This window comes from Lissotriton vulgaris, chromosome 4_1, assembly GCF_964263255.1.
Source record: "Lissotriton vulgaris chromosome 4_1, aLisVul1.2, whole genome shotgun sequence".
Taxonomy (NCBI): domain Eukaryota; kingdom Metazoa; phylum Chordata; class Amphibia; order Caudata; family Salamandridae; genus Lissotriton; species Lissotriton vulgaris.
The window spans coordinates 533680804-533693834 of NC_141691.1; positions in this window are offsets into that span (position 1 = coordinate 533680804).

Below are 13031 nucleotides of genomic sequence, written 5' to 3' on the forward strand. Positions count from 1 at the left end.
ATCAATCAAAGCATTTATATAGCGCACTACTCACCCGGAGGGTCTCAAGGCGCTAGGGGAGGGGGGTCCGCTACTGCTCGAACAGCCAAGTCTTGAGCTGCTTCCTGAAGGCAAGGTGGTCCTGGGTCAGGCGGAGGTGGGTCGGGAGGGAATTCCAAGTCTTGGCAGCCAGGTAGGAGAAGAACCTTCCTCCTGTGGTGGCTCTTCGGATGCGGGGGAAATCGGCGAGGGCGTTGCCGGTCGATCGAAGCTGGCGTGTGGGGGCGTAGAAGTTGAGGCGGCTGTTGAGGTATCCTGGGCCTTGGTTGTGTAGGGCTTTGTGTGCGTGGGTGAGGAGTCGGAACTTGATTCTCTTGTTGACCGGGAGCCAGTGCAGGTCTCTCAGGTGTCCGGAGATGTGGCTGCGACGGGGGATGTCCAGGATGAGTCGTGCTGAGGCGTTTTGGATCCGCTGGAGTCTTTCTGGAGTTTGGCGGTGGTTCCGGCGTAGAGGGAGTTGCCGTAGTCCAGACGGCTGGTGACGAGTGCCTGGGTGACCGTCTTCCTGGTCTCAGTGGGAATCCACCGGAAGATCTTACGTAGCATGCGCAGGATGTTGAAGCACGACGAGGAGACAGCGTTGACTTGTCTGGTCATGGAGAGGGAGGCGTCCAGGATGAAGCTCAGGTTGCGTGTGTGGTCTGTTGGTTTGGGTGCGCTGCCCAGGGCGGGGGGCCTCCAGGAGTCGTCCCAGGCGGAGGGTGAAGATCCCAGGATGAGGACTTCCGTCTTGTCCGAGTTCAGTTTCAGGCGGCTGTTCATCATCCACTTGGCTACGTCTGTCATCCCTTCGTGTAGGTTGGCTCTGGCGGTGGCGGGTAGTTGGTGAGCACATCAGGTCAGTTCCTGGGTTCCCTGAATGTAGCAGTCCAGAATACAATATTCAGACTCAGAACTGTTACACTTTGTCACTCTTGCTAGCTCTGTAGACAATTTTCCGTCTGCCCTTCTACCCCCCAGTCTACATAAAGACACGACACTGAACAAAATTTAAAATGCCTATTCTATACCAATCTTATATTTTCGACTATTAAGGAGATTGCTGCATTTGCTCGCTCCTTTTTTTTAGTCATGATATTTTAGAATGTTCACTATCCTATTGGAATGTAAGACATTGCATACAAAATAAATCTAGTAAATAAAAGTTCAAGAATGCATTCTCTCTTTCACAAGACCCAATACAGGCTTTTGAGGTGAGCTCCCGCTGACTGATTATATCTAGGTAAAGGTCAGTCTATCATCCTATTCTACAGCCTCTGCAATCTTTTAATTTGGCAGTTTTCAAGCCCGAGTTGTTAGGATTTAGCATGGTATAGTCTTTATTTGATCATGGCCTCTACTGCAAGAGAGTGGAATTGTCAGAAGTGAAAGGGCGTGTTTTTCTTTGGAGTTTGATTTTGTGGAAAGGTGATTTGACTACTACTTATCGCAATTTTTGGCTGATGTCAGCTTCCCAGAGCACACTCAGGCATTGTACAGGTGGAGGTTGGTAGAGGTTGTCAATGTTTCTAAAGAGATGTAATGGACGCAGGAGCATGATTTATTTTTAGATGTGATTTGTATGAGGCTGTTTTCACCATCCATGCTTCCTTTTCAAGGCCTTTGCTAATGGCTTGGACAAGTATGGCTAAATGTGTTACTCTAAGGTATATCTGTGTCTTCCTTTTTTCATAAGTGGAAGTGGAGGTGGTGAGGGTGAGCAGCTCAGTTAAATGATTTGTTTAGATGCGAAATATTGTGTGGTTGTTTGGGAGCGTTGTACAATTCCACAGGTGATCTTGTCAGAACTTATATGCTATGTCATCCTCACGGTCTGTATGAATTCTTCAAGGATGCATTTAGACCAGCCTGCTGTTGCCACCCAAGGCAGATGTGGATGAGAACACTTCAGATTTCTCAACGTTGAGATAATATCCAGCAAGATTTTCACACATACAAATTATTGTCTAGGCAGCCCCTAAATCAATTTCATGATAACAGAGTAGGAGTACCATGTCACCCGAAATCAATTTCAGGATTACAAAGTAGGATTATCACATAATCCTATATCAAATTCAAGATTACAAAGTAGGAGCAACAGACCATCTGCCTAGGAAGGAGTCTTATATTCGTCACCTCATTGAAGATTCGTGTAATAGTTTAGTATCCCACAATGTACTTGCCAGGGATTCAAGTGCAAATTCCCCCCAAACCTCCTGAAATAACCCTTTCTGTTTGTCTGTCCCCAACAGCAAGAATTCATAAATCCTAAAATTCCGGTGTGTATCCTTCATATAATTTTCCAACAATTTGTTTAATAGAGGCAATGTTATAAAATCGCCATCTTAATCCCTTGATACCCGTTACATTGTTGGATTTGAATGTATCAATACCTTTCTGTTTTTTCTAAGATGAATTATTGTCCCAAAATATTTTCATGTACCCTTCTCGAAGATGTTGCCTAGTTTTATACATCTCACCACCTGCCACTGTAGAAATGGGATGTATGACGTTACAACGCATGCTTTTACCACGCATGCTGTTACAACGCCAGTTTTACAACGCAAACCTTTACAACGCATAGCACTTTGGGGTGCTGGATAGTGAATAGTTTAATTTACTATTCCAACTCCAGTCTCCGTGGACACTAGGGAAGGTGTTGGATAGTAAATTAAATCTATTCCCTATCCTAGAGCACCCCCAGCGCAATGCGTTGTAATGGTTTTCGTTGTAAAACCTGCGTTGTAATAGCACTGCGTTGTAAAAGTTTCGTTGTAAAGGATGTTTCCCGTAGAAATGTCTCTATCTTCAGTTCTGGGCTAAGGTCAGAGTTCCTGAACAATGGTGTGAATAGTGAAGGGAAGATAGTTAATCCATGTTTGATCACAATCTTGTCTCCCACTTTCATTGTGCCTTGTGCTATTAGTGAGAGCATCATATTTGGGGGATTTCCTACTGGTTTGATCCATGGAACTTTCTACAGTGGTCTGCCTGCTAACATGTGATCGTTAAAGCATCATTGATGTACCATTTCAGCTTTAGATCAATGTAGAGGGTAGCCAGGGTGTGATGACTCATAATACAGTGCTGGATTTGGGATACCAAATCCTTTTGATCAACCCATCTGAAAGCCTGTTCTGGCATGAACCCTCTACTTTGTACTCCCTTTGGTGAATTCAAAGCAAATTATTAGAGCACTATCTGTTCAACTGGGCTAGATCGGACTTCAAATAATGACCTAAAATAAAAATACAAACATTGCCAAATCATCATTTTAATAGCTGTGATCGTCACCAGCCAAGACCACAACTGTTCTTTCCAGCATTGGAGATCTGCTGTTTTAGTTTTAATCAGTGGTGAGATCTGCAACATGTAGCCCCTGGGCAGTTGCGAGAATTGTATATTCAAATGTCTAATAGAGGAGGAATACCACTAGAAAGGTGAAGTAGCTGAGAGCTGTTTTCTATCTCTCTTTGGTAGACTAATGTTTAAGGCCTTTGTCTTTTGCATATTAAAATTGAAGTCGGACAGTGCAGCAAACAGCTCGAGTTTATTAGGCACGGGAAGACAGGAGGGCACGCAGTCCAATAGGGAGATCAAGATATCATCAGCAAAAACTGACAGTTTAAATTTATGAACACCCAACGCCACTCCCATAGATTTTTAGGTCGAGCCTGAGTCAGCGTGCATGCGCTGGTCTGCAAGATTTGTTGTAGTGGAGTGTATAAGAGAAGCCCAGCCCACTCTCAACCCATATTTTTCATTGGCTTGTGTCATTGTCCTTCGTACACGCTGGCTTGCAAGTTGTTATTAGGGTTGTTAGTCCCTCCTTGGTACCGCCTTGTCTGCATTTGTATACACCAATGGCGACTGACCCCTTTACTTCGGATACGACACGGCATGTCTTATTTAGTTTGTAAGCATTCTTTTCTTTAATGGGTTTCTCCTACTGTGGGCATGGCGTACTTTCCCTGCCATACCCGCTTTCACTTTCAAGCAGCCTGGGGCAATCGCGGCCGAGGTCTCGCATTTACAAGAGTTTGAGCTATTGCCATTGTAAATGACAATAGCTTAAACTCGCGTAAATGCGAGATCTATTGTATTGCAAATGCTTGTTGAAACAGTTTAGCAAGTAAATGCATCACAGGCCCAGCTGTGACATTTCTTTCAATCGCTGTTAATTCCAACCTTGCATATTTAGATTATTTTGTTGAATAAATTGCTCTATGATGTAGAGCTTCACACGCTTAGGACCTCTACAGACGGCACACACGAAGTGAATGAGAAGAGGCTGGGTCACCAGTCAACGTCGAGGTGCACTGAACAGAGACCTGATTTTATCATTTATGTAAGATTTGTTCTCCCTTTCTGTTAACGCTGCAGAAAATTGTGCTTGAGTCGGATTGTATGTTGACTGCTTTTTTTCTTTTCCTGTAAAGCCTTAATATTTGACAATGGTAGGAGCTGAAGGGTGCCATTTATTCCCTAGCCAGGAAGAACTTAGCAGCTGCAGTGTTAGCTTTCCCTGCATTTCCATGTCCGTGGCACCCACGTGAACTACTCTGACCAACCACATCAGGGTGGGGAGCTGCACTTGCCTTTTCTTGTCTGGTGACTACTTCAGTTTGTGCGTCAAGGAGGCCGTGGGATAGGGGTGACTAGAACATGTGTGGTGAATGCAGTCTTTAATTACTCATATCCCTAATGAGAATTTGCCTAGCTTTAGTGCTGGTAAGTTCCAATTCTATTAAGGACTCGGAGGCGAGTATTATGCCTTACTTTCTTCACTTTATTTTCACAGCAGCAAGAAAAAACATATAAAACTACTTTTCCCATGAACACTTGGGAAAGAAACAGGAAACTGAACCATAAGTCCTTCGTTAGTCTCTATACTCCGGCAGCACCCATCATGCTTTGCAGCTGCTTCCTCTTTCTCTTTCTTCGCGCAAAGCCCATGTTCCGGCAGTCTCACACATCCTGTTTTGGACCATCATTCCCTGCAATAAACCTCACAGTCAGACTCCAACCGTCTTGAGAATAACATGGTACCTAACATCGAATGCATACAGATTAATAGCATTTTCAACATCCTGAATTCCGTGAACAGGTTACTTACATTCTGTACGGGGAGGGTCCATTTCGAGGAAGTCCTTGGGGGGAATAATCCCCACCTCCGAGTCCTTAATAGAATTGGAACTTACCAGCACTAAAGCTAGGCAAATTCTCATTCTATGGCAGGACCGGAGGCTTCAGATTATGTCAGTTCAAAGCTTATCGACGACTAGCCGAGCCACTTCTGTTACTGGCTTGAAATAGAACCTCTTGAACGTGGAGTCTGCGGACCAAGCTGCGGCCCTCATCAAAGGAACCCACCAGCAACTCCAAGCAGTTGATATGTAATGACTGCTCGAGGGCAGACCAGGCGCCGCCCGTGGATAATTCTCCGCACCTGGCTCCCCAAACCGAACGGCTGGCATCCGACTCTATCACGATGTCTGGGGCGGAGCCAAATATCGCACGACCATTCCAGGCCTCCATGTGCATCAGCCACCAACGCATTTCGTCCCTCTTGTCTCCCGACAGCGGAATCCGCGGAGAGTTTGTCAGACCTTTCCTGAGATGATATGCTTTTAAGCGTCGCATGGCCCGGTAGTGTAGATGGCCTGAATCGAAGACGACAACAGGCCCACCAACCTCGCCAGATGACGCAGCGATATCAGCGGTTTTGCCAGGGTTTGGCGCAACTCGTGTCGAATTTTCGACATCTGCCTGGCGGGAAGACTTAATGAGGCTGAGACCGAGGTGATGCTGAACCCGAGAAAGGTTGCGCACTGAGTCGGAAGTAGGAGAGACTTCTTCTCGTTGATAATGAATCCTAGACCCTGCAACAGGTTCACCGCGAACTGCAGCTGGGACGCTAGGCGCTTCGGACACTGTTCCATGAAGAGCATATCGTCCAAGTACACTATCATTCGGACACTGCACGACCGCAAAGCCTCCACCGCTGGGCGCAGCACCTTTGTGAAACACCACGGCGCTGAGGAGAGCCCGAAGGGCAGCATGGTGAACTCGTATACCTGCCCGTCCCATCTGAATTGGAGGAAACAACGGTGCGGAGGGAAGATCGGGACAATCAGATAGGCGTCTTTTAAGTCGAGAATGGCCATCCCGTCGGACGGCTGTAGCACATCCCTCAGGAGATGAATTACCTCCATTTTCAAGTGGCGGTAAACTAGCCACTCGTTGAACTCCTTCAGATTGATAACCGGACGGCGGCCTCCGTCGAACTTGTCGACCAAAAAGATATTGCTGAGGAAGCCGTACGGATGCCCGCATGCCCAACAAATCTCCCCTTTGTGAAGGAGAGCGGAAACCTCTTCGCGCACCAATTCTGCATCGTGCTGAGAGAACATAATGGGACGCGGAGGCTGGGGCTGCTGCGGACGGCCATGGAACTCCAGCTGGAAGCCCTGAATCCTCTGTAGTACCCAGGCGTTGTTGGTAAGGGAAATCCATGCTGGGAGAAACTGCACCAGGCCGCCCCCTACCCGCAAACTCGCAGAGGGTAGCACACTCACCTCGTCCACCCTGTTGCTGACCTCGGTGTCCCCCATGGCCTCAGAACTTCTGACCTCTCGTGGGGTAGAAATTATTGAAGCGGGAGCTGTCCTGTCCATGCCCGTGTCCGGAGTCTTGTCCTCTGTCGGAGTGGTTGCCTCGACCGAACGATCGGCCCCTGCCTCGTCCGGCCCCTTCAAAAACCCGAGGGGAAAAAACTATCTTAATATTGGACTGGGCCCGGTCCAGGGACGTGAACGTTGCCACAAATTTACTTAGCTCCTTAATAAAAGGATCCCCGAATAAACCGCCCTGCGCCACCGCGCCAGCCTCCGAAGATGCGAGGTCACCCAATTTAGGATCAATTTTAATTAGCAGTGACCTCTAAGCATGGGCGGAAAATCCGTTTCGCTCGCGGATTTTGCGGATTTTCGGTAAATTCGCAATCCGCGAGATTCGCAAATCCGCGAGCAGCGGATTTTGCTCGCACTGTTCGCGTGAGTTCGCGGCTTCCCAGTACAACTTCGCGCCCCGCGAATAAGTGCAAAATTGCAGAAATACGATCTTAGCAAAACTGAAACTACTTACCAGGTTCAAAAGTTCAGGCTCATCATTAGTAGCCATTTCCTGTAGTGCTTCCTGAGGGGCCCCTCCAGAGTTCAGTTGCCAGTTGCAACTATTATGTGACCCTGCTCTGAACCTCAGAATAGTTACACATATGCCACAAAGGTCCTGAATTACAGCTAAGGGAGACAAGCAGGAGCCAGGCTGGAAGTTCAAATCCATTAATCAGCCCCTAATTCATTATTGTCAGTTGGGGCAGGGCAGGTGTTGTAACTAATTTTGCAACAATGAAAGCACTTAGCAAGTGCAAAAGATCACTAATCAGGAAGCACTATGGAAGCAGGTGCCAGCTAAAAAAATAATCTGTGACACATTAATCAGCCCCAAATTAATTCAGGTCACTTGAGGCAGGGAAGGTGTGCTTGCGTTGCCACGATAATGTACACTGACTGGACAACCAGAGGGTGCTGTGATGAAACAGAGGGTGGCATGGGTGGGCCAGAGGGTGGCATGAGTAGTCAGAGAGTGGCAGTGGTGACAGAGAGTGGCAGTGATGAAGAAGAGTGTCCCAAACAGGCTGGACACGTAGAAACAACAAGTTCGCGAAACTTGTGACCCGACAGGTAAGTTCGCAATTTGCGAAATTGTACAAAACCCTCGCGAACTGGCAGAAACCCGCGCAAACACAAAAAAAAATTCGCGAGAATTCACGGATTTTGCGGATTGCGAGTTCGCAAATCCGCAAAATTCGCGAACAAGAGATTCGCAAAATTCGCCCATGCTTAGTGACCTCCTTCTCTCCATGGAGAGGGCACAGTTGGCGTTGCCTAGGAAGATAATGCTGCGCTGCGCCCAGTTAGACAAGACTTCCGGAGAAATTAGGTCCCCCGATATCTTGGCCTCCTCCGCCATGTCAAGGATTTTGGTCATGGGGCCCACTGCGTCCAGAAGTTTGTCCTGACAAGTGCGCCAGGACCGATCTATACCCTTCCAGGGATCTTTAACAAACTTAGCTAGGAAAGTGGCCATTTTTGGGTCAATGTCGGGGGTCATCGCCACTTTCCCTTCCAGGGAGGGGTGGGGGCACTCCACCCTAAGGCGGCTACGTGTGTCCTTGTCCACTGGTCTCCGGAGATGGTTCACCACATAGAGGGCCACCTTATCTCCCGGGACCCATTGTGAGGTCCGGGGTGGACAATGTCATCCGGGTCCAACATGTCCGAAGGACCCGCGGAGTTGGACGGCTGGGACGGAAGCCACGACCTAGAAGAGCAGGCCTCTTCCTCCGAATACGGGGAGTCGTCATCCTGCTGTGGCTCCGGGGACATAGTGCGGGGAGTAGGAGGTGGGCCTTAAAGGCGTGCCTAACCCTATCAAAGGCCACCGGGTCAATCCCCTCAGTACCTGGTTTCTTTTTTTTTTTTGTTTAAACCTTTATTGATAAACATGGAAATACAATAGCAGTCATATAGCCACCTCGGGTCGGCCGGCAACAGTTCCAATATCGTATCAGGATGAAAGAATACACAGCCCTTCAGCCGACAACCCTAGGGCCCGGTGTCAATTAAATTGTTATGCCATACATTACTGTACAGGAGGAATAAGGTTTTTATTTTGTATTTTTTGAAAAAAACCACCAACCAAAAAATATAAAGAAAATAACTGCAGAGGCTAAACGAAAGGCAGATACTTAAGTAATCCTTCTGGGGAGGGCGTACCCAACCATGGGCAGAAAATCCGTTCCACTCGCGGATTTTGCGGATTTTCGGTAAATTCGCAATCCGTGAACGCTCGCGAATTTACCGAAAATCCGCAAATTTGCACGCAGCGGATTTTTTTTTCTTGGTGATACAATTTTACGGCGTGCAGTGTAAGTTCGCAATTGCGAACATGTAGGTGCGGCGGGCAGCAACAATCTCGCACTCGCGAAATTACAAAAATTGCAATTCTGCACAAGAAATCCACGAGCAAGCAGCATAGACCTTCTGAAAATGATGATTTTTATGAGAATAACTCCTCAGGTTGACATTTGCCTGCACTTTTTTGGATTTGAGGCATTTTGACTTTCTTTGGATCACTTTTGGATTAGAAATCAACTTTCACAAGTAAGCTTGTTTGGGGCATTACAGTTGCTGTAATGCTGTTCTGCAGAAAAACGAGTTTTGCTAAACTGAAAGCACTCAGCAGCAGGTGCAAAAGTTCAAATTCATCATTAGTAACCATTCCCTGTAGTGCTTCCTGACTGGGGCCCCTCCAGAGTTCAGTTGCTAGTTGCAACAATTGTATGACCCTGCTCTGACCCTCACAGCCGGATCATAGAATCGCTACAAGTAGGCCACAAAGGTCCTGGAAAAAAATTTGCACTGCAACAGAAAGAAAATTACAGATAAGGAAGCAGGTGCCAGACTGGAATTTTTAAACAGTGACACATTAATAAATCAACCCCAAATTAATTCATGTCAGTTGAAGCAGGGCAGGTGTGCTTGCTTTTTCCCACCATAATCTGCAGTGATGATGAACCAGAGGGTGGCATTGATGTACCAGAGGGTGGCATGGGTGAAACAGAGGGTGGCAGGGGTGAAACAGAGGGTGCTGGGAACCTGTGATGATGAACCAGACGTAGAAACAACATAATCGCGACCGTTGCGAGCCGACATGTAAGTTCGCAATTGCGAACTGGTACAAAACCCTTGCGAACTGGCAGAAATCCTTGCAAACACAAACAAAAAAAAATCCGCAAATTCGTGAGAATTCGCAGATTTTGCGGATTGCGAGTTCGCAAATTCGCAAAATTCGCGAACGCCAGATTCGCAAAATTTGCCCATGCTTAGGCGTACCACATCCATAACTGTACATAGTCAACAGGAAGTGCAGCCGGGAGGGGGAAAAGGGGGAGCAAGAGGTAGCCAGCAACACATAGACAAAATCCAAACTAGTAGGAACATCATGCTAAGGGGACTGTAGCACCTCCGGTGGAGGCTCAAATGGAGGGGTACAAATTTCACCACGATATTGGTTCCACTGATTCCATACCCTCCCCCATTTCTTGGGCCTGCCCCGAGCAATGTAGACAGTTTTTTCATGAAACATGCACCAGTCCATGTTTCTAGACCAGGCCGACAGACTCGGTGCCCTAGACGACCCCCACAATTGCGCAATGTCACGCTTGGCGATCATGTTACCCAAGGTGGCCCACTGCGTCTGGGCCACATTATAATCATTGGGCTCCCAGACGTTTAAGAGACACCTTCGGGCATCCGGCAAAAGCGAAACACCCGTCACCTCAGATATAACACCATGCACACGATTCCAAAAGGACGCTACCGCCGGACATTCCCACAAAATATGAAGGAACGTACCCACCATGCCACACCCACGTTTACACAGATCATCTGAGACATACCCCATACGCAACAAGCGAGGACCCGTCATGTACACTCGGTGTAGGATTTTTAACTGCACCAATCTCAGACGGGCCGAGATTGCTACCTCCTTCGGGGAGGATATCACCGCCTGCCAGTCCTCATCATCAAGTTCCAGTCCATCGCAGATCCAGGCCATGCGGAGCTGTACAAGAAGGTCCGCTTGGTCGTTTATCAACTTTTTATATATAAGAGAGATCGTACTGTCCGGGACGTGTCCATCGAGTACTCTGTCCTCCAGAGGTGAGGATTCTGGAACGGGCATGCCAGCTGGAAAAACAGAGGAAAGGGCGTGTCGTACTTGTAGGTACCAAAAGTATTCTCGAGGACCGAGTTTAAATTTTAGTTGCAACTCTTCAAAGGATTTTATCTTGTCCTTCCGCCAAAGGACTCCCACCTTACTGATCCCAATAAGGTCCCACTTATCGAACCCCTTAGTTGTCCACAAATTGCCCAGCCTCTCAGCAGCATAAAGTGGAGTCGCTCGAGTGAGAGTATCCGACCAGCCCATAGCAGCGTTAGCGTTGTACCAGACCCGCACCGCAACTCTGGTAGGCCCAGTCACTGCCACATCGGACCGTTTTGAGTAGAGCGCCCTGTTATAGTCTCCACCCGGCAGCAGCCATTTATCCATAGCAAAAGCTGGGTTAGAAGCCGGACCATACATCGCATGATTAACCGAGCTCAGTTGAGAGGCCCAGTAATATCGTCGTATATCCGGCAACGCAATACCGCCATCATACCAAGGCAGCGTAAGCTTGGCCAAGGCAATCCGGGGACGTCCGACCCACAACCGTTTCCTTTGTAGGCACTCGATCTCGTGGAAGTAGCTGGAAGGCACTAGATCCAAAGTATTCTGAAGGGCATACAAAAATCTGGGAATGGACATCATTTTGAATAAGGCTGCCCTACCCACCAGGGATAGAGGCAGTCTGCTCCAGGCCTTCACATCTGCTTTTAAGCGAGTAAGTGGGGGAAGTAAGTTGAGCTGATACCTGACAGCCGAATCACGCGAAATATGGATTCCTAAATATTTAAACCCGGTGGATGATATTTGTATAGGACAGTTGCGCGGTACGGGTGGTGTATCGTCCGTGAGCGAATACACACAAGACTTGCCCCAATTGATGACCAGTCCCGAGTTCCTTCCAAAGGAATTAAGGAGGTCAAACAGTACCCCCAAAGATTTCCGAGGGGAGGTGAGGTAAAGGAGAATATCGTCCGCATAAAGTGAAATGCGGTCTTCAAAACCGGGGGCCCACCTGATACCCTTGAGGGATGGCTCCCATCGCAACCAAGCGGCCAAGGGCTCGAGGGCCAAGGCAAAAAGCAGCGGAGAAAGAGGGCATCCTTGCCGCGTACCCCTTCCCAGAACAAAGGGAGCCGACACTCGACCGTTGACAACCACCTGGGCAAGGGGCTCCTCATATAGTAATCGGACTCAGCCGATGAACACAGGTCCGAAGCCAAACTTCGCCAGAACCGCCCATAGATATGGCCATTCTACTGTATCAAATGCCATGGTGGCATCTAAAGAAACCAAAATGGCCGGCTCACGTAGCGTCTCCACCCTCGCCAGCACGCCATGAAGACGGCGTAAATTCAGCGCGGTATTACGGGCTGGAATAAAGCCAGATTGGTCCGGGTGTACCAAATCTCCGATCACTTTAATCAGACGGTTAGCTAATATTTTCGCCAAGACTTTAGGTTCCACATTCAGAAGTGAAATAGGTCTATAGGAGGTACAGAATTCACGGGGTTTACCCTCTTTAGGGATCACCACGATAGAAGCTAAGGGCTGATCACAGGGAAGTGAACCCCTCTCCCTACACTCCAAGAACATCGAGCAAAGATACAACACCATTTTGTTCAGACACAACTTGTACAGCTCCATGGGTATACCATTTGGGCCCGTAGCTTTTCCAGAGCGGATGGAGCGAATAGCGAGCGCTACTTCATCAGTGGAAAAATCCGCCTCCATTAGCTTTCTATCAGAGTCGGACAGGCAAGGCAAAGCAATATCCCTAAGCAAAAGATGGGAGTCTTCCTCCGGCCGGTCCGAGACCGGCGCATACACCGTTCGAAAGTGACAAGCAAACTCCTCCACAATCTCCAACGGATCCGTCACACGTACACCATCCACTCGCTCAATTACAGGCACCACACGATTCAATCTCTCCCCTTTGTCCAACCAAGCTATCAACTTCCCCGCCTTGTCGCCCACATCATACAAACGGCCCTGTTGTTCTCGACTCATAGCATTCGCAACCAAGGCTTTATAATCAGACTGCTTCAGTTGCAAAACATGCACTTTTTCATGCGTGACCCCACTCTCAAGATCCCTCTCCAAAGCCACAATATCAGACTCCAACTGTTCAACCTCCCCATTGTGGCGCTTCTTGGAGCTGGCGGCCAGCGACAATGTCTGGCCCCGTATCACCGTTTTAAAAGCTTCCCATAGGGACACAG